General features: G+C 38.2%; 1 pseudogene; it reads right to left on the bottom strand.

Moving 5' to 3' along the window:
• Positions 1–15,153: 15,153 nt before the first annotated feature.
• Positions 15,154–16,271, bottom strand: LOC132605008 (uncharacterized; annotated as a pseudogene).
• Positions 16,272–19,075: the final 2,804 nt, after the last annotated feature.

Here is a 19,075-nt window from a genome sequence, read left to right as displayed (position 1 = left end):
TGTCCGGAAAGAACTTTAGGCGCGAATTGTACAACAGGACCAAATCTTTTGGCTAAAAATCCCTTTTGAGGATCTTCGAGTCATGATAATATTACATTTTTTCTTTGTACAATGTTGCACTTTCATAGGCATTGTACCTAAATTCATCCATCTCGTTGATTTGAAACAACCTCAGCTTGGTTGCTTCATGCCAATCCATGTTTAACTCTTTCAATGCCCAAAGGGCCATATGCTCAAGCTCAATAGACAAATGACATGCCTTCCCAAATATCAGCTTATACGGTGAAGTCTTTTGCATGCTGTTGCGATATGCCTATAAAGCATCATCCAACTTTTTAGACCAGTCAGTTCGATTCACATTGACTGTCTTTGCCAAGATGCTCTTTATCTCTCTATTGGAGACTTCAACTTGACCACTCGTTTGAGGATGATATGGAGTGGCAACCCTGTGATGCACGCCATATTTTTCAAGAAGATCAGCGAATGGTTTGTTGTAGAAATGAGAACCACCTTCACTAATAAAGGCTCTATGAGTGCCAAATCTGGTAAAAATGTTCTTCTTTAGGAAAGCAATGACTCTCCTCCCATCATTGTTTGGCAAGGTCACCGCTTCCACCCACTTGGAGACATAATCCATAGCAACAAGAATATATTTCAGGCCATATGAGCTCACAAATGGCCCCATAAAATTAATTCCCTACACATTAAAGAGCTCCACCTCAAACACAAAATTCATCAATGTTTCATGCTTCCTACCTATAGTGCCTTGGCGCTGGCATTTATCACAATAACGTGCCAGCATATTCACATCACGATAGATAGCGGGCCAATAATAGCCACACTCTAGCACCTTGGCTGCAGTTCCATTTCCACTGTGATGCTCCCCAACCGGAGAATTATGACAAGCCTTCAAGATTTCCATCACATCAGACTCAGCCACACATCTTCTGATAAGGTTGTCTGCACAAGTCCGGAATAAGTAAGGCTCATCCTAATAATATTGTCTGCAATCCTTCAAGAATTTCTTCTTTTGATATGACTTCAAATCTTCAGGAGCAATGCTTGTTACCAAATAATTGGCAATATCGGCATACCATGGTGCCACATCACTAGAAACCACCAATACTCTTTTATCCGAAAAAGTGTCATCAATATCTAGCACATCGGTCGGTCTCCTTGCTTCTTCAAGTCTGGAAAAATGGTCAGCCACCTGATTCTTTGATCCTTTTTGGTCTTTGACTTCAAAGAAAAATTATTGTAGCAACAACACACATCTAATAAGCCGTGGTTTAGCATCCTTTTTAGCCATCAAATACCGCAAGGAAACATGGTCAGTGTGAACCACTACCTTGGCACCCAACAAATAGGCCCGGAACTTTTTGAAAGCATAAACAATAGAAGTAGCTCTTGCTCTGTCACTATATAATTCATTTGAGCTCCATTTAGTGTTTTGCTTGCATAATAAATTAGGTGCAAGATTTTGTTGAGCCGCTGACTAAGCACAGCGCCAATAGCAAGACCACTGGCATCACACATCAATTCGAAAGGTAAAGACCAATCCGGAGACACAACAATAGGGGCTGAAGTCAATTTCAACTTCAACTCTTCAAATGCCTTGATGCACTTTTCATCAAAATTGGGAGTCATCTCTAATTTCTTCTATGGTGGGAGTCATCTCTAGCTCTCCAAATCTGAACACCATTCTGTAACTATCCCAATAACCAGTAATAATCTCTAGCAAACCTGGATCCCTAGTCATACACATCAACGAAGGTAGATGCCCTATGCAACCCTTTATCTCTTTCTTCTGATCATTAGTCAAACCTTCCCACCACATCACTAAATCTGGTGGTGGACCCACAATTATATCAAACTGCACATTAGGAGACATCTACAAGGCAGAACATTGTTAGTTCCCCGCCCTCAGCAACAGTAATTTATTTCACACAAGGTACTATAATGCTTCCAAATAGCAAATAGTAGGATGCAGTGTCTTCAGGTTTTTACACCATCTGAACACAGTAAGGTGTCTATCCTGTCCGATTCAGGTAGGTCTGAGATACCCAAACCGGTCTACGGTCAGCATGCGCTATATCAGTAAGGATTTGGCTTTGCTCTGCTATAATTGTTCTAGAGTGGTTTTCAAGAAAATGACACAGATTACCCAATCGGACAAGCTGGGGGTGGGCTCTCTAAGGCTGTGGGATGACCGCATGCCCACTCGACCTTAGAGACCTCCAAAGAATATAGCAAAGGATATTTTTAGTGAAGGCATGACCGCAGCTCATCCCGTGTCGTCACCATTGGAAAAAATATAAAATAAATGCTAGGAGGGGCAGAGTATGCATGCATGAATGACAATTATTTTGCAGGAATTTAAACACATAAGCAGTTTTATATCACTTAGACAATTTATATTATAGAAAGCAAACAAATTATTGGAACCCTTATGGTTAGAACCTTAAATATTTCCCAGCAGAGTCGCCATCTGTAGCGGGTCAATATTTTTTTCGATTCATATTTGCACTTGCCTCATTTAAAAAGGAAAGTGTCCTGGGGAAGTACGGTTGTCAATCATATCGGAAAAAAAAATAAAAATATACCTCTATGTGGATGGTGTTCTAAATGGATATTGTTTAGAGTCGTCACCTAATTTTTAGGAAATTAGAAAAACCAATTCGAAAAGGATTCATTTAAAATGATTAAATTTTAAAAGAAACCTAATCTAACCAAAGTTCGGGTAAGGGTTCTGCTGATCCCCCGGGGCAGGTGTTGGGCACCTCGGTATTAAGAATCCGTAAAATACGATTGACCTACGGGTTCTAATAGTATGCCTTGTCGATATAAGTTGTTTGTGATAAAAATTGCTTTTGTTTATATTTCCGCAAATCAAGATGTGTCATTTATGCAAAAATACTCATCTTTCAAGAAATGAAAATGGTAGAGTTTTGCCCAAATTAGGCGTTTTGGGTTTCAGACTAGAACACCTAGGTTAAGACCCGAAGGCGTTTAACCTAAGTAGAACACTACGTAAGCCCACCATTTTTCATAAAAGAGTTTGTAGTTTAAGTTTACAAAAATCGTTTTTTTTGACATACTATTATTATCAATATTTTAACCATATTTTATATTTTTAGATTTTTAGCCAATTTAAGTCCAAAATAGTCCAAGTCATTAAGATAGTCAAAACAGTCCACAAAGTCTTTAAATCAGTCCATATAGTCCGCAGGTTCATATCAGTCCACAGGTTTCAAAAATGTTCAAATCAGTCCCATAATTTATGAAATTGATCATTTTAGTCCAAATTATACTAAATCAGCCCGTTTAAAGTCACAACTTATATTAAAGTTTCCAAAATCGATTTTGTACAGTTTTAAAATCAAGCTTAGGCGACTTTACATGTGGGATGACCTTAAGGGTTCCAATTTATAAATAAATACACAAATAAGAATTTAAAGGCATAAGTAATAAAGAGATGGGAAATTGGGCCGACCAAGCCCAAATAGAGATGTTATGCAACAGGGTATCTTCAAAGCCCAAAATTGTGTATGCTCCACGTTATGCTCCAAGAGAAAGGTTGACTCGATCTAGATACGTCAGTGGGCCCCGTTGGGGCCCACCAACGGGTTTTGGGTGGACAAGGAAATAAGGGCATACATAACATTAGAATACATCCACAAGTAAACTAGGTACGATGAATTAAACTAGACATGATTATTACATAGACAAAAATTTAATTACATAATATTTGGGCCTAGCCCGGTATAAGTATAACTCGAAACTGCTACCAATACTGCCAAAGGAAGCCCAATAAAGACTAGGGAGCTACTAGAATCAAAAACACAAAAGCGGTTGGCCCAAAAAAGCCAAATCATCAAAGGCCCAGAACTGGAGGCCCAAGGCTAGAGCCCTATATGCGCTGAATATACACTGATATACACCTCTCTAGGAGAGCAAAACAATACTTGCATACCCTCCTATATATATTCAGCATACACCTCAACTTAACCCCTTTAATCCCTAGAACTAAAAGGTTAGATCAAGATCCCCAGAAAACTTCATTTTAACCAAAAACCTAAGACTTCTAATTGGTTTTAAAAGCAGACAAGATCCCAGAATTTCAGTTAAGGCAAAGCAGTGATGTACTTAACATCAAAATGACCTCAAATGAACCATTAAACTCAACTACAAACTCTAGGGCCATTTCTAGACACAAACAGGCCTAGAAAATAATTCTGATGATGAATGAATCAGACAAAACACTAGGCTGCAGTTTTCAAGCAGTTGCATAGCTTAAGCAAGAACAACATGTATGTTAAGATAGATAAGAGCAAGTAGTAGGATTTAGAGAGTGAGGAGGTACAGGTAAAGAAGGGTCAACAAGGCACAGAAATGCGCAAGTAATCAACAAGGACAACACTCAGTCTTAATCAACTTTCAACAAGATTAAATAGCCAGCAAGAAATTCCATGGGGGTTAGTTTAATCACTGGATTCATTTTAAACTGAAAAGGAGTTAAATCAGTCTTAGAAAGGTCATTTTTTAGCTATATTTCCTACTCAAACAAGTTACAGGATCAAACAACAAGATTATAAGCCATCTTAACTAACTTTAACCTTAAGCAAGTTCAAATACTAAGTGAACATGTCTGCAAGCTTAACAAGTATTCCAGATTTCAAGTTTAGTCAAGGTCCAGCATGATCACAGATTTTTAACTAATCATAAGGATCATCTCATTCATTTAAAAAGTCCTAGGGCACTAGAGGGTCTCAAAATTGTGACTTAATGCTAGGCCTCATCCTCAATATTAAACAAATAGATCCAAATACCAACATAAAGTCTAAACAGGATCATAACAAGTTACAACAAATGGTGAAAAGGAGCCTGATACTATCCTAGGTACAAGTGGATCATTTCAAGTTGAAACAAGTCATAAGTAGGGGAAGTCTCAAACAGGAGCCATAAAGGTTCACATAATCCAAAACTGGAACTAAGATGGTACATGACATTATCCTAGGTTCACAAGTAATTCATTAAACATGTTTTAACTTTAAACAATTAAGTGAAATAGGGAATCTTGTATGTTAGACTTCAGAAAAACTCATAAACAAGTGGCAAAGAATATGTACAAATGAGCAAATACTATACTTGGTTCTCTTAAAAACAACTTTACTTCCAGTTTTAGCATTATCCTAGCTTCAACAAAGTCCAAGTTTTATCAGATTCATAGTATAACTTCAGAAGGGAAGATTTGGCCAGAGGTCAAACCTTAAGAATCAAGCACACAAAAGTGAAGGGAAAGGGACATGAACTGCCACTATACTCAATTTTAGCACCTCCTAGATTCATTTTTTAATTTTCTTTTATACCCCTATGCAATCCAGTAAACAAGTATATATTAAGACTGCTTATTCAATACTCAAATCCAAAGCAAGGACATAGAGCAGGTTACATGACAATCTTGACAAATGACTAGTAAAGAAAGAAGACAAGTTACTACAAGATTAAGAAAACATACAATGCTTTAAAAGGCACTGGCCTAGTTCCCCCAATTACCAGTTTTGAAACAAAAAACAGGTTTTCAAACTTCCGACCCTCCATTTCCTTTTAAAGTAGCTTTAGCAGATAAGTAGTAACAACACACATAGGTTTTAAAAATAACCCTTAAACCCTCATAATTTAAAAAACAATAAGACTCAGGACCTCAAACTATCCTTTCAAAATGAAACGGGTCGTCATTTTAAAGCTTTATGTCACTCTTAGCAGCTTCCAATTCGTCAGAAGTCAAGTTCAGAAAACAATTTTTAAACTTTTCATTCATTTAGCAAAGATAAAAAATGACAGGATAGTGTGTAAACAGAGCAAAATGGTCTCAATGGATCACACAAGTTCTCCTTATAGTTTAACAGTCACATAACTAAAACAAGAAGCTAGAACCTTATCCATTTTTTAGGAAGAGCCATTTTTAAATTTTTACTAGTTCTAGGGATTATAAAAGATCAAATTACATACCATGAACCTGCTTTGACACTGTGATACACAAAGAGTGCCAAAATCTTTCCCAGAAATACTCAAACAAACCAAGAAGAGAAAGTTAAACATCAAAGCTATTTCAAACTAGATTTCCAACACGAGCTCATCAAACTAACTTTTTAGAGACATTGGACTATAAAAAGTGAATCATAACCAACTGGACTAATCTAAATAAACAGCAAATGACAAGGAAACAAATTCATTCTTTAAAATTTAGACTCAACAGTTCTGAGAAATCCAAGCTCTTTTATAGTAAGACCAATTTTAAAGTTATATCAGGCTTTTTTTTTTTAAAAAAAAAAACATATTTGAGACCTAGAACCATGTCAAACAAACAAAACCAACAAACAAACTTGATTCTTAACCAACATGACAAGATCATTCTTCCAACATAGTGAGCAGAAATCAACAAGGACAAGATTAAACACACAAATTTCTATAGAACAATGTTAAATTCAAATAAAGATTTCCATAACAGTGCTAGAAAATCAAACAACTAATATAACCACACTGATAGACAAACACAACCAATCATGCCTCATTTCCTTTAAGTTTCAAACTCAAAGAAAACCTTAACCTGATCCAAATTTCAACTAAACCACCTTATAGCAGCTTAAACAATCACTAAGACTACATTATCAACAAGTTTTAAAGCAAAGAGATAACAAAATCAGTATCCAAGATCTCAAACACATATCAAAACATCATAGAATCATTTAGGTGCACATTGAAGCTAAAATTGAATAAAATAGCAAGAATAAGAAGATTACCTTTCTATGGGGCAACCAAAAGATCAGAGGGACGAATTGGATCACAAACCTCAAACACCAACACCTAAAGACCTTTAACAGCCCCTTTTCTTCTTGATTTTCGATATAGTATTGTATTTTCGAAGTAGTAGTAATGTACTATATGTAATATTATATTTGTATAGTGTATTTTCTTCAATTTTCAGTAGTATAATAGCATATTATATAGTAGAGACTATATTAGTAGTATTTTTTGTAGGATGAGTATATTTTTTTGTAGTAGTAAGGTAATGGTGATCGACTTAAAAGCTTCAAAATCAGTGTGATATACGAAATCCTAGCCGTCACTAAGAGAATTTTGGATCCCAAAAATCCCCCCTCAAATGTCGCACACAATATCTATTTATAGCATGAAAAATCAACCATAGGGACAAAAAATGGAAGATTCGAGGTCCTTCCAAACGAATTTCCCCCTCAATTCACCAATCATAATTCAAAACGAGTAAAAACAAAAGGGGATTTTATCCCAATCGTACTAATGGTAAAAATAATCTCTAAAATCACACGAAATAGTACACTAAAGGATAAAATGATTCCAAATCGGTACATATCAGGATAACAGAAATCACAAACGCGTGCCTAGTCACACACAAAGATGAAATTCGTACCAGAAACGATTCAAAAGGATCGTTGGAAAATAATCCAAGCCTTAGACATTGAAATAACCCATAGGTCGTCCTGACCGATAAGAAATGAGCTGACTTGGTGAGTCTATCCACAATCACCCATATGGAATCATACTTACGTCGAGAACGGGGTAAGCCTGAGATGAAGTCCATGTTAATCACTTCCCACTTCCAAGTTGGGATTTCCATAGCTTGCAACAATCCACCCGGCTTTTGGTGTTCAATCTTCACTTGTTGGCAATTAGGACACTGAGCTACGAATTCCGCTATATCTTTCTTCATCCCATTCCACCAATATATAGAATTAAGATCATGATACATTTTTGTCGCCCCGGGGTGGACAGAATAACGGGAACAATGGGATTCCCTCAATATTTGGTGACGTAGGCCTACCACATTGGGAACACATAACCTGCCTCGACATCAGAGAACTCCGTCTCCCGAAATATCAAATGATGACTCCTCTTTCTGAGGGAGGGCATCTCTGTACTGCATTAGCATGGGATCCTCATATTGTCGCTCTTTTACTTCCGCTACTAGCGATGAAACTGCTGAATTCTGAATAGTAGCTCCGCTGCTACCTGAGTCCACTACTCGGACTCCTAGCCTAGCTAACTGTTGAAGCTCACGGGTCATCTCTTTCTTTTCTGGTCGTACATCACTTAGACTTCCCATCGACCTACGGCTAAGAGCATCAGCCACCACATTTGCCTTCCCAGGGTGGTACAGAATCTCAACATCATAGTCTTTTAGCAACTCTAGCCATCGTCGTTGCCGTAAATTCAACTCTTTCTGCTTGAAGATGTGTTGAAGACTCTTATGATCTGTGTAAATATCCACGTGGACACCATATAAGTAATGTCTCCATATCTTTAATGCATGGACCACCGCGACCAATTCTAAGTCATGGGTAGGATAATTCTACTCATGTTTCGGCAATTGCCTTGAAGCATACGCAACCACCTTGCCATGTTGCATCAACACACAGCCTAGCCCAACACCTGAACCGTCGCAATACACAACGTATCCTTCCAATCCCGCTGGAAGTGTCAGAACTGGGGCAGAAGTCAATCGACCCTTTAACTCTTGGAAACTACGTTCGCAAGCATCTGTCCACTGAAACTTGGCTGGTTTCTGTGTCAACTTTGTGAGTGGTGCAGAAATAGAGGAAAAACCTTCAACGAATCTCCTGTAATAACCTGCTAAGCCCAGAAAGCTACGAACCTCTGTAGGAGTTGTGGGTCTTGGCCAAGCTTTCACGGCCTCAATATTTTGACTATCCACTCGAATACCATCGGCTGCCACAATATGCCCTAAAAATGCCACTGAGTTCAACCAGAACTCACATTTGGAAAACTTTGCAAACAATTCTCGAGTTCGAAGAACTCCAAGGACAAAACGCAAATGATCTGCATGTTCTGCTTCGGATCTAGAATACACCAAAATATCATCAATGAATACGATTACAAATAAGTCCAGAAAGGACCTGAACACATTATTCATCAAACCCATGAATATCGCTGGCGCATTAGTTATCCCAAATGACATCACCCGGAATTCAAAATGATCATATCTCGTTTTGAAGGCTGTCTTAGGGATATCTTTCTCCCTAACTCTCACTTGATGATACCCGGACCTCAAATCAATCTTTGAAAACCATTTGGCACCTTGCAATTGATCAAACAAGTCATCAATCCTTGGGAGAGGATATTTATTCTTAATCGTTACTTTATTCAATTGCCTATAATCAATGCACATTCTCAGGGAGCCATATTTCTTTCGGACGAACAATACGGGCGCTCCCCACGGGGATGAACTAGGCCTAATGAAGCCTTTATCAAGCAAGTCCTTAAATTGCTCTTTCAACTCTTTCAATTCTGCGGGTGCCATTCTATATGGGGGGATAGATATAGGTGTGGTTCCTGGCAACACATCAATGGAAAAATCAATCTCCCGTTCGGGAGGAATGCCTGGAAGCTCTTTCGGGAACACATCCGGAAATTCGTTCACTACGGGAACTGACTGAAGAGTCGGCGATTCAGCTTCTACATCTTGAACTCGCACTAGATGATAAATGCACCCTTTTGTGATCATTTTCCTTGCCTTTAGATAGGAAATAAACCTACCTTTTGGTGATGCCGTATTTCCTTTCCATTCTAACACTGGTTCTCCCGGAAACTGGAAACGAACTACCTTCATCCGATAATCAACATTGGCATAACAAGAAGCCAACCAATCCATGCCCATAATGACATCAAAATCTACCATTTCTAGCTCATGCAAATCAATCATAGTACGACGATCACAAATCACAATCACACAATTCCTATATACTCGGCTAGCTATTACCGATTCACCCACGGGTGTAGACACCTCAAAAGGTTTGATAGACTCCGGCTCAATTATAAATCGACCCGCAACATATGGAGTAACATATGATAATGTGGAGCCCGGATCAATCAAAGCATATACATCATGAGAGAATACCGATAATATACCTGTGACCACGTCAGGAGAAGACTCAAGATCTTGGCGTCCAGCCAAAGCTTAAATACGGTGCTGAGGACCGCTAGTACTGGGAGCTCTGCCTCTACCTCTACCATGACCGACTGGCGCATGTGCACCTGGACCCGTAGGGCGTACAGATGCTGATGATCCGGCTGCTGACCCTGATGGCTGGGTCCTACCTCTACCCTGTACTGAGGGGCAATCACGCATGATATGGCCTGGTTGACCACATGAATAGAAACCATCCGAGCCTAATCGGCATCGACCCCAATGCAACTTCCCACACTGGGAACATCGTGGTACAGGTGGCCTTGACTGGCCTGAATCATCTCTGAACTGAGGTCCTGAATAACTGGGACTCGGCCCTGAACGAGCAGATCTATCAAGGCTCTGACCTGGAAATCGTGGAGGTGCACTGGTCGTAGGATAGCCCGAATGTCTAGGGAACTGTTGCCTGTGTCCGCCTCTGGACTCACTTATTGGGCCCGAAGATCTGTCCCTCTTGCTATGTCCCCTATCCTGTTCACGTTCACTTCTCCGTTGCTGTAGGCTTTCCTCTAAGTTCTGAGCATGTGCCTGAATGCGTGCAATGTCCATACCGTCCTGAAGGGACGCAGTCAAGCATTTGTCCATCAGGTGGGGCCCTAGGACCTTTTACAAATCGGTGTACCCTGTCGCCCATATCTGCTACCATGGCCGAAGCATACCTGGCCAAGGAGTTAAAACGGAGGCTATACTCTAGGACACTCATACTACCTTACCTCAAGTTCAAGAATTTATCGGCCCTAGCTCGCCGAACTTCCGGAGGCATATAATGACGGAGAAAGGCATCAACAAACTCTTGCCATACCGGGGGAGGTGCATTGGCTCCCCGCGAAGCCATCCATACTGTATACGACTGGATCGAGACATCTCTCAATCTATATGACGCTAGCTCTACCGACTCGGTGTCTGAAGCATGTATCAACCGGAGCGTCCTTAGCATACCATCAATAAAGTCCTGTGGATCCTCCTCCGGTTTTGACCCAAAGAATTCCGGAGGGTTCAAAGTAATGAAATCATGGGCTCTTGCACTAATAACCCTATCACCATACCCTGAACTTTGCCTCTGAGCCTGGGCCGCAACCAACTGGGTCAACAAATTAATGGCCTCTTTCACATCTTAGCTCGAAGCATCTGGTGGAGGAGCTGGAGGTGCTGGAGCTGGGGCTGAGTCTCCCTCACGCCGCTCAGAAACGGGCACTGTCTGGGAGGACTGAGATTGAGCCGCACTCTGGGACTCATCTTCCTCTACTACCGGTGGCGGTGCTCTTTCAGCCCGCTTTTCAGTCACCGTCTTGCCCTTTTGGGCTGCTGTAGCCTTTTTCTTTATAGGCATCTCTGAAATACACAACACACGATTTAGGAACAAGAATTTCTTACATCATAGCTCTATCGCACGATTCTTATGGAGAAAGAAAGTCAATCATTCCTAAAATGTCCGCAGCTTCTTGTTTATAAGTGTGGCGCGCAACACACCCATAACCAAGACTCTACTAGACATGGCTCGTAAACACACCCTAGGACTGAACTGCTCTGATACCACTTTTGTCACGACCCGACTAGGGGCCGCGACGAGCACCCAGTGCTAGCCCACTCAGGCACCCCTTAGCTTACACTTAGACTTGCATCTAGGTGAGCCACATCATTAATCATACATTTCTAAGCATCGACCATGCTAGTCCCATTGGACGACAACATCTTCAATCATCATAGGCATATATGCCACAACAATGTACATGGGCCGACGAGGACAACAAAATGATATACAAAATATAGGCCGGCAAGGCCAGACATATCTAACCATATACACGTGACTACAAGCCTCTAAGAAGAGTAAAACATATCACATGAGCGGGACAGGACCCCGCTATGCCCATACTTATATACACAAAAGAATAAGTACCCAAAAGCTATGGCTCCGAAGGAAATGGAGCTCCGCTATGTAATCTCTGAATAAGCAGCTATGGATCAGGTCTGTCTCCCTGTGCACCAGCGGGCATGACGCAGCGTCCACAAACAAAAGGACGTTAGTACGAAGAATGTACTAAGTATGTAAAGCATGATCAACATCAATATAGAAGCATCATAGACAATATATGAAGTGTCATAGGAGGGAAGACAATAATATCATCATCATGGCACTTACCTGCCTTTCATAGGAACTTTCCATTTCTCATGCGTATTTCATAATAGTGCTCGTATTCATATACATGCCCCTATTCGCATTCATATACATAGTCTTTTCACATTCATATTCATATTATACACATAGCCATATACTTATATACATACATAGCGTACCCGACCATAAGGTTCGGTGTTTCATACATACTTGGCCAACCAAGGCTCAATGTTATTTCTACCTGGCCCTACCAAGGCTTCAGGGTTATCCGTACCATCTGCAGATGTGTGCGCGCGTTACGTAATCATATACATACATATATATAGACATCCATATACATATATTCTACCCGGCATTATAAGCTCGGAATTCATTATAGCCCTGTATAGGCACACATACGTATAATAGCCCATAGGCACCTTTAGCATCATTATTATTATCGTCATCATTACTATCCTCTTCATTTTCGTTACATCTAGATCATGGGCCTACTCGTCATACGAGGAGCGTAGTGCAATCGTAGTATGTATCAAGGATCGTGAGCTTACAAGCTCGGAAAATTTATCAATTGAAGGCAACATACGCGTATAGAGGATTTAGAGAATTGGCCAAAGAACCATGCCTTATGAAAGAAGGGTTAGCCTTACATACCTTTTCGTCGGACTATTCTACACTTGCACGCTTCCTTCCAATGCTAGCGTCTAAACCTTCATTAATATCATAACAATGGCCATTAGTCATTCACTTTATCCACATTATTTAGATTCCTTAATTTGCCTCTAATTCACACATATTCATGGTCATAACATCCAACTTCGTCCATTCGTCTAAAGTGTCTAGTTCATGATCTTAGTACCATTTATAATGCATTCATATCACAACACAACAACATTCATGATTCAATTCAAACTATTCCTCAAAATGTCACTATTCATCATTCATGACCTACTTGACCATATTTTCTACAATCCATGTATTTCAACTCTTCAATACCTTAAACATCATGTAAAAATCATGAATCTTACCTTAGAAGTTGTAGGAACAAGCTTTGGTTAATAATACTCCACTTTGAGCAAAACCCTAGTTTTTCTCCATTTGGATTTCTTGACTTAGATGGTCTTTGCTTACTCTCGATTCACCTTGTTTTATGTTGTTGATCCATAAATATCCTTGAAAACTTGTATAATAAATGTAGAGAGAGGTTTTAGAGAGAAGTGGTGTAATGTTTTAATGAATTAAAACAAGTCTTGGTCCTCATATTTAATGAATTGAAAATATGTGCTGAGGTGAACAGTGGTCGTCCATGGAGGTTTACGGTCCGTATTCTAGTTTACGGACCGTCCCTCGTGGTCGTCTTTAACCCTAAGCAGAACCAGAAACTTTGGCTGCATGCATGGTGATTTACGACCATGGTTTACGGGCCGTAAATCACTTTACGGTCCGTCCACCAGGTCGTTTTTAACCATTTACTCGACTGGCAGAAAGTTGATGTTTTTGCATGCCACTTTACGACTGCCAGTTTATGGACCGTATTCCATTATACGGTCCGTATTTTGCACTTTACGTCCACTGGGCAGTTTTGCCAACTTTCAACTTTTCACATTTCTCGACTTTTCATTCTAATCATTCTCGTCCATATACGCACATTGCTCATGAAACATTATACACTCGCACTCCTCGCACACATCACTAGTTCGTTTACTTGCGTACTAACGGAAAATTTTCCGAGGTGTAACAGGTGTACTTGGGTTTAGAGGCTTTATGTAGGCGATGATGAATACTTGGTTGTGATCTTATTATCTTATACTTGTTGGATTCCTTGCTATCTACTTATTTTCTGAATTGTGTATCTATGCTTGGTCGGCCGATGATGTGTACCAGTACTGTTGTTTGTACTGACCTGCACTTGCTGCATTCTTTTATGAATGCAGAGCATCAGGTCGGATCTACTTCTCTGACTCGTGGTTGATCGACTCTTCAGCTTCCACTTGAGTTTTCCAGGGTGAGCATGGCGTCCGCTGACCTCGAAGACTCTTCTATTACTTATGTCTTGCTTTCCATTCAAAGACATGATTTGAGAGTATTTATGTATTATTATTCAGACCTTTAGTATTCGGATCTAGATGCTCTTGTATGACCAGACCAGATACTGGGGTGGATTTTATTTACTTCCGCACTTGTTAACATTATATTATATTGTGAGACTTACGTTATTTTACTTTCTTCCGCTATTTTCTATTATTGTGAATATTGAGTTAAGGGTTTGCCTACCGAGGTGGGAAAGGTAGGTGCCCGCATGACCTAGGCTAAAATGGGTCGTAACAGCTAGAGCCTTTTAGACTCGCCCATGGCATCCCACGCCACGTGAAATGGTGGGGAAATACCCATATAAGATCAAAAATGGTGAAGAAACGGTGAAATCACGGTGGCATAGCGGTGGCGCCACCTCATCAGATCCTTTCAAAGGAGAGAAAGAGATAGTTAGGTCAAAGAAAATGACCCCGTTAAAAAAAATTGGACCCCCCCCCCCCCCCCCCACACACACACACACAATTAAAATAAGCCCCTTTTTTAAAAAACAATATACACACTTTTAAAATCGCGTATTAATTAAAAACTCCCATGTAAATCTAATGCTTGACAAAAACAAAATTTATAATACATAGTTTTAAAATACGAGCTTTAAAACAAACCCAATATTGACACAGTTCCGAGCAATATTTAAAAATGTGAAAATGCGGTCAAAATGAGTCGTAATTCACACATTGTCTTAATTAGCAATTTTCTCGAGTTAGACAAAGCGGGATACATATCTTCTTTTCAAATCATATTTGTGAAAGTAAATAACTCGTAATTCCTTTAATTGTCAATTTTTACGAAATAATAATTAAATGTCAATTTTTTGCAATTTTCTCGGGATTTTTAAAAGTGCACCCTTACTTTGTCTTGGACTTGGGAATTTTGCAAATTAAAATACGCGTCTTATGAGGTGAAAATTAGGTGTCAACAAACACCCTGCACCTCCAACCCTAAGGTTATGGTTCGAGTCACCGAGGGAGCAAAAGAGGTGGGAACTTCCGGGGAGGGATTAAAAAAAAAAGAACTCATTTCATGTGAATCTCAACTTTGCTTTTCTTTCATAAATAATACAAAATCAAAGGCCATGATTGGTCGGTATTGCAGTTCTCAAGATCTGAAAAGCTAATTTCTTGACAAATTGTAGAAAAATCATCCATTGGTCCATGTTGATAACCTTATAAGTTATAATCAGTCTGATTCTTGAGAAACTCACCAAATGAGTCAACCTCAGCTCGGAATCAGGACTCCAAAACAATATCAATCAGTAGACAACTGCTCTTGATGTCCACACACTTCTGCTTATCCTTAGAAAGGCAGTAAGGAAAATCGTAGCAATAAAAATTCTCAAAATTTTCTGGCATCTGGACTTGTGATTACAATTTTGGCAAAGCTTTCAATTTGTTGATAGTATTAACCTAGAGACCTTTTAAGCCTCTCCGCCATCGATTTTGAGTATAATATCCCTATTTTTTTTTCATTTTTCAAGCAAGCATCAAAATGCTCATATTTGTATGATCGACTCCAAGATCCGAGCATGGCGCCTCAATCCCCTCTAGGTCTATCATGCCTAGCAACTTATTAGCATACTTCTAAAAAAGATTATCACCAAAGATCCAAACATAGTAGTAGTCTTATCTGAAGCAGCGTTGTCAAATTCGGTGCTTGAAGATTTGGCAGAAGTAGATTTGGTGAGTAAGACTTTCTCTTGGATGCTCGAAGCATTATTGATGATACCACTTGAAAGCCTAGTAGAGTGGGGTTTGAGGTAACCTGCACTATCAATATACAAGTTGAAGATAAAAGCCCTTACTCCTAATACATCTTTACTCATCTTACTGTATGAGCTACTCTTTGGGCATGTGAGTTGCACGTATATCCCATTTTATATTAGAAACTTTTTTATTTGAACATGCCTTATAATAACTCAAAAAATGAAGTCTTTATGAGAATATCTATAAGGTTATATTCACAATTTTGTGAATTCTCATATATATGAACTTTGCGTCTTCACAATTTTTAAAGTGTTAATCTTTATTTTCTGATATCCATGTAAGCACAACTTTCAAAGAGTAATATATCCATAAATTATAATGATTAATTTCTAATCTTTATTTTTTGATATCCATGTAAGCACAACTTTCAAAGAGTAATATATCCATAAATTATGATGATTAATTTCTTAGCTATTCAAAAATTATCAATGAATTGAGCTACAAAGATTGATATAAAAAAAACTAAAATATTAAAAATGAATTAGATTCCGTCTTTCCTAGAAAGTTGATTGTTATCCTCATAACAACCTCTAAACGTAAAAAAGGTTTTGTTATATAATTATTGTTTCCTCTTCGGAATGGTCAATATGTTTCCCACTTTTTGTAGAATAACCCGAACAACCAACTTGTAAGTCTAATCCCTCCACGTTGATTTTATTGAATGACTAATCTACGGGCACGCTCATCGCACATGTAATCTATTTTAAATTAGTAAACTCGTTACCTAAACAAGATGATTTTTTCTTTAAAATTAAATTATATTACACAAAAAATTCACATTTTTGCTTATCTCTATGACCTCCGGTGAATTAACCAAACCCTTTTTTCCTCTTCGATCTCTATTTTCTTCTTCATCTACTATAATCACCATTTGAGCCTAGTACATGATGACACTCAACTATCAACCTCTAGTATCTCTATGTTTTGGTAATGAAGTGTGAATTCAATCAAACAGAAGAATCAGAAATTACAAGACCATTCAAGCATAACATAGGGTGATTTACAAAACGGAAAAGGGCCAAAATTACCCCTGAACTTTAAAAGATAGTTTATTCATACCCTTCGTTATACTTTAGGGTCAATTATACCCTTACAGTTATACTATGGGGTCAATTATACCCTTATGTCTAACTGTTGCCACGTGGCATCATCCTAACCCTTCAAAATTATTGTACCCTCAAATAATTGTTTACCCACTAAAATAACTCAATCCAACCCGATTTTTTTTCCAGCAAAAATAATACATAATTATTTTTATTTTATTTTGCTGGAAAAATTATCCGTATTATTTTTGCTGGAAAAAAAATTTCGGATCGAGTTGAGTTATTTTAGTGGGTAAAAAATTATTTGAGGGTAAAATAATTTTGAAGGGCTGGGGATGCCACGTGGCAGCAGTTAGACATAAGGGTATAATTGACCCCATAGTATAACTGTAAGGGTATAATTGACCCTAAAGTATAACGAAGGGTATGAATGAACTATTTTTCAAAATTCAAGGGTAATTTTGGCCCTTTTCCGTTTACAAAATTGTAAGGCAAGCTTATAGAGGACAAATTGAGAAAGAGGAATAATAAAGGAGGGAAATAGAGATCTAACAAACTTGAAAAGGGGAAGAAAATATCACCAATTCCAAAAGGCACAATGAAGTGAAACCTCGGGGAATCCGACATTATATATCAATGTTGTCGGTGATGATACACTGTTCTGTTAATCCGATTCCCTGCCTTATGGTTTCTTTTGCATGAACATTATCATCAAGAACACCACATGTCAACATTGCTTTTACAAATAAAACTGCCACGAAAATTTCCGTACTTGTTTAAGACATGGAATACAAGAGTTAGAAAGATACACTAGCTTACTCCACACTACTCTTTTAAACACGACAAAACTAATAATATTGTTTTCTTTCCTTTTTCTTTTGAGTAAAAACAATGTCTTCCATGGCAAACCCTGGCTAATCTAGAAATTCCTATATAGGCAAAAGCTTGTGTTTTCATATATGCAAATATTTTACCAAGGAATCAACCAATAAATCAACTACACTTAAATCTAAAATTAGTTGGGGTCTATTAATCGAGCAAAAAACAAATTCAGATTGCTAACAAGGTGTAAGCATACCTTTTGATAACTTGAAAAGTCACGTCTCTATGAGTAAATTTACATTCAACTTTTGTGAATTCTCATACAGATGTACTCTGCGCCTCTACGACTTTTAAAGCATTAATCTTCATTCTAATATCCATGTAATCGTTATTTTAAGAGAGTAATATATATGTAAGGTATGATTATTAATTTCTAACCTATCCAAAACTTATAATGATTGAGGTACAAAAGTTCAAAATTACACACCAACCTCTAAATGAAAGAAAAGTTTTATTAAATACTAAATTATTTTTCACCTTTCGAATGATCAATATGCTTCCAACTTATTCAAGAGTAACTCGAGCACCACCTTGTAAGTCCTAATCCATCCTAGTTCATTGTACTGAATCAACGAGCTAGTATATGGGCACGTGTGTTGCACGTGTAGTCTATTTGACATTTGAAAGCTCGTTATTTAAACAAAATAATTATTTCATTAAAATCAAACTAAATTAAGAACATTAGCATTATTGTTTGTCTTTATGACCTCCGATGAAAAATATTTCTTTATTTCTCTCTTTTATTGATATAGTCTCTTGTCTTTTTGCGAAGTCTCCTTAGGACGGATCTTGCCCATCCATATTTTTTCAAGGTGTTAATCTTGAATTTTCTAATACTCATGTATCGTGAATTTAAAGAATAAAAATTCTATAGGGTGTGATCAGTTTCTCACTTATTTAATGTTTATCAATGGATTGAGCTATATTGATTAAAATGGATTTAAATGAAGTAACAATAATCAATGCTGATTCATATTACTAAATTCAACTTGCTTGAGATTGAGGCCTAGTTATTGTTATTATCGTTGATATATGATGATTAAAGATGTGAAAAATTTAATGTTAAACTGAGTAGGATTACGTCGTACTTGGAAAGTTGGCCAGTAATAAGAAACCGTCGTCATCATGAAAACCTGTAGATCTAAGAAAATTGCTATCA

Source organism: Lycium barbarum, chromosome 8, assembly GCF_019175385.1.
Source record: "Lycium barbarum isolate Lr01 chromosome 8, ASM1917538v2, whole genome shotgun sequence".
Classification (NCBI taxonomy): domain Eukaryota; kingdom Viridiplantae; phylum Streptophyta; class Magnoliopsida; order Solanales; family Solanaceae; genus Lycium; species Lycium barbarum.
Note: the sequence above shows the minus strand (reverse complement) of the source record. Positions and strands in the feature narration are given on the sequence as shown.